The following is a 4,678-nucleotide window of genomic DNA, read 5'->3' as shown; positions in this document are numbered from 1 at the left end:
TCATTAGGCCCCAGGGGGCCCAGCAAGCACCCACATATTCAGATGCCTCCCTGCTGTGCTCCCCTAATGCTCAGGAAGCAGTATCATTTCTCTGGGACCACCCCCCCCCCCGCTTTTTCTGACAAAGCCTATATCAGATGGGCTGCTGCTGCTGTCAGGATCTCCCAGGATGCCGCATTTTGTCACTTGTTTGTCTTTGTCAGGTTTCCAGGATCTGTGTGGTTCTGTGTGTTATCTGTCTTAGACTGGAGGAAATAGGCAGATTCCTTTGGAAGCGGTTCAGTGATTAGCTGGTCTCAGAATGAACTACTTCCTAAATTAGAACATTTCTGCCTACTGTGCTGGGATGACCAGCTGCCCTGGGCTGCAGGGAACTGTGCTGGACATACCATACCACACTACACCACACCGTACCATACCACACCACACTACACCCCATCATACCACACCATATCATACCACACTATCCCACACTATCCATATCATACCACACCACACCACACTATCCATATCATACCACACCATAGCACACCACACCACACCACACTATCCATATCACACCACACCCCATCATACCATATCACACCACACCATATCATACCACACCACACCACACTATCCATATCATACCACACCATACCACACCATATCATATCACACCACACTACACCCCATCATACCACACCACACCATACCACACCATATCATATCACACCACACTACACCCCATCATACCACATCACACCACATCATACCACACCACACCACACTATCCTATCATACTATACCATAGCATACCATACCACACCACACTATCCATATCATACCACACCATATCATACCATACCATATCACACCACATAATATCATATCACACACACCACACCATACTACACCACATCATACCACAACATACCACACCATATCATACCACACCAAACCACACCATATCATACCACACTGCATCACACTATCCATATCATACCACACTACACCACAACATACCACACCACACCACACTACACCCCATCATATCACACCACATCACACTACACCCCATCATACCACACCATATCATACCACACCACACCACACTATCCATATCATACCACACCATATCATATCACCACACCACATTATCCATAGCATACCACACCACACCACACACTATCCATATCACACCACACCATAGCATACCACACCACACCACACTACACCCCATCATGCCACACCATAGCATACCACACCACACCACACTATCCATATCATACCACACCATAGCACACCACACCATACCACACACTATCCATATCATACCACACCACATCATATCATATCACACACACCACACCATACCACACCACATCATGCCACACTACACACCATACCATACCATATCATACCACACCTTTCATCACTGACCAGAGGGGTGGTGGGCCCTGCTCACTGTGTTTGAATGCCCATAGCTCAAGCCAGTCGTGACCAGTCAACCACCTGAGTTGCCTGCAGCTCTTCATTAATTTTAAAACCCTTGAAGCAAGGAAAAAGAATAGCCCATAAATACATGAAAAGATGTTCAATGTCGTTAGCCAACAAGAAAATGTAGATCAAAACCACAATGAGATTCCACTTCACACCCACCAGGATGCCTAAATTAGATGATAACAAATGCTAGTTAAGATGTGGAGAAATTGGAATTTATACATTGTTGAGAATGTAAATGGTAAGTGTAAAATAATTCAGCCACTTTGGAAAACAATCTGGTGGTTGCTCAACATGTTACATATAGGATCACTATATGACCCTGCATTTTCACCCTGTGTATATAATGCAAGAAATTAAAACATAATCCCCACAAAAACATGTACATGAATACCCACAGCAATGTTACTCATAATAGCAAAAAGGTAGAAAAAAAAAAACACCCTGATATCCAAATGGATAAATAACATGTTCTATATCCATGCAATGGAATATTATTCATCAATAAAAAGAAATGAAGCAAGGAAAGACATCCTATATTCATAGATTGGAAGACTTAATACTGTTAAGATGGCAGTAATTCCCTAAGTAATCTGTAAATCCAACACATGAAAGTGTTAGGCACTTAGTTATTCATTTCTGACTCTTTGAGACCACATGGACTCTAGCCCACCAGGCTCTTCTGTCCATGGCATTCTCCAGGCAAGAGTACTGGAGTAGGTTGCCATTTCCTCCTCCAGGAGATTTTCCCAACCCAGGGATATTAACCATGTTAATATCTTAATATGCTTATTAATAAGCATATTAACCATGTTGCAACCCACCAGTGTTTTCAAATGGTTTTGCATGGACTAACAATCACAAAGGACATTCGGGCTAAATCATGTGTGATTCTTCGTCTTGAAGCACATACAGTTTACAGGGAAGACACATTTCCAGGCACAAATGACTAAAGAGTCAGAAAATAGAAAAATGGAACAGGTGGACATATTTGCAAAGCAGGAATAGAGACACAGACACAGAGAACAAACAGGGATACCAAGGAGGAGGGTGGGATGAATTGGGAGATTGGGACTGACATATATAGATTGATTGATACTGTACTGTGTATAAAATGGATAACCAATGAGAACCTACCATGTAGCACAGGGAACTCTACTCAGCGCTCTGGGGTGACCTAGATGGGAAAGGAAATCCAAAAAAGAGGGGATATATGTATACATATAGCTAATTCACTTTGCTGTCTAGCAGAAAATAACAATATAAAGCAACTATACTCCAATAATTTTTTTTTAAAGAAAATTCAGAAATGGCTAGCTTCCCTTGAATCCTTTGGTTCAAATAAGTTCCTTTGTTCTTTGCACCCCAGAAGTCCTTACCTGCCCTGTCTTAACACTCCACTTGCCATTTGTTAATCTGTCTTCTTGCTAGGGCAGGAACTGGGTCTTCCCTCCTGCCCTGTCTCCAACACCCACTGCAGTTCTGATCAGGTGCTCGCTCAATCCTGCACACATTGAACAGATGGATTGAATCTCAAGTGTGAAGTGTAACCTCTGCTAGACCCTGTGCCAGAGGTGTATTGTTAGAGAATTCAGAAAAGGAAGGGCTGCCCAGAGATTCTGAGATGTCAGAGAGTCCTGCATAATTGGCGATGAAGTTGAGAAAGGTGAGGGGCCTTCCCTGGTGGCTCAGAAGGTAAAGAATCTGCCTGCAATGCAGGAGATGCACGTTCGATCCCTGGGTCAGGAAATCGCCCTTGAGAAGGGCATGGCAACCCACTCCAGTATTCTTGCCTGGAGAATTTCGTGTTCAGGGGAAAATGGTGGGCCACAGTCCATAGGGTCACAAAGAGTCAGACATGTCTTAGCAACTGAAGTTCCACCTCCTCCTGGGGAATGAGGGAGGCAGACATACAGAAGCCAGTGCGATTCTTTCTGTGCTGGAACAGCCACTGCCCAGCACAGGGCTTTGGGCTTAACCCGTGCTTTCTAAGCTCAACTTGGAAATGTTTCCTCGATGTCATTAAGAGGAGTTGGAAGGAGTTGGAAGCATAGAAACAGCAGATGGAGGAAGGTGCTCCGTTCAGTCTCCATTCTTTCTATCACACCTGACTCCCCCACCCTGCGGCCCCACACTGGGAGTCCAGCTCCATAGGTAGCTCTTGCCAACAGGGCTTTAACCTGTGACTGGCCTGGAGCAGCAGGGGAAGCTGCAGGAGCCCGTCTGGCAGGCTTGGCATCTTCATCTGCTGGCAAAGGGAGGATTGATACAGTAATTAGTCTCATTACAGGAAAACCCATGGCAAGAAAGTAGGAAAGCCATCAGCTCAGCTAGTGGGGAGTCAAGTCCCACAGAGGAAGCTCCCATTTCTTCAGACTTCCTCCATCTGTGACTTGGCACCTCTGCCTTCCACTGAGAAGCCTGCTCACCTGTGCTTTGTCCATGATAGCCTTGACTGCCTTGCTCCATGTGAAGCAGCCAACTGAATGTAGCATCACCCTTCCAAAGGCACCCATTCTCCTTGGCTCCACTGCTGGCCAGATATGTGAACTTGGGCAGATTACAGTCTTTAGTCCTGTGCCTGGAAGAGAGTAAGCATTTAGTAAATGTGGCTGTGAAAGTTATTGATACTGTCTTTTTATTTTGGCCACACCAAGAGGCATGCGGGATCTTAAGTTCCCTGACCAGGGATCAAACCCATGCCCCCTGCAGTGGAAGTGCAGAGTCTTAACCACTGGACCACCAGGGAAGTCCCAACAATACAAAAACATTGTTACTGTTGAGGACAACTTGAGAAAAACAGACAATAGAGGTTTAGGGCAGGTAACTTTTGTGGAATTTTTGTATCTGTGTTTATTTATCTACCCTGACACAAGCTCTCTGGGTGAGAGAAAGGACTTTTTATTTACTTCGAGCATCTTTAGAGACAAAATTATGGCCAACTAGAGCACTTCTCCTTCTAGAGTGAAAATGGTGCTAACAGAATAGCAGAATAGTGTAGGCTGTTTGAGCTGAAAGGCACCCAAGGGTTTGTTTCTTGAGTGTCTACTCCACTAGGACTGGGAAACAGATACTCTCTTCCAGAGGTTCAGTCTACTGAGGAAGATGGATATTAAAACAAGGGCCCCCAGTGAAGGTTGGTAAGATAGCTTCTTATTTCCCCTGGGCCTCCCTTACTCCTAAGAAAGCTCCTATT

At 44.8% G+C, this 4,678-nt stretch overlaps 1 non-coding gene across 1 annotated transcript; it reads right to left on the bottom strand.

Annotated features, from left to right (window-relative positions):
* Positions 1–4,158: 4,158 nt before the first annotated feature.
* Positions 4,159–4,231, bottom strand: TRNAG-UCC. The gene has a single exon. It is a non-coding gene; the product is annotated as a tRNA-Gly (tRNA).
* Positions 4,232–4,678: the final 447 nt, after the last annotated feature.

The sequence above is a fragment of the Bubalus bubalis genome, chromosome 5 (genome assembly GCF_019923935.1).
Source record: "Bubalus bubalis isolate 160015118507 breed Murrah chromosome 5, NDDB_SH_1, whole genome shotgun sequence".
Classification (NCBI taxonomy): Eukaryota; Metazoa; Chordata; class Mammalia; order Artiodactyla; family Bovidae; genus Bubalus; species Bubalus bubalis.
The sequence above is the reverse complement of the archived record's forward strand: the minus strand, read 5'-3'. Positions and strand labels throughout refer to the sequence as shown.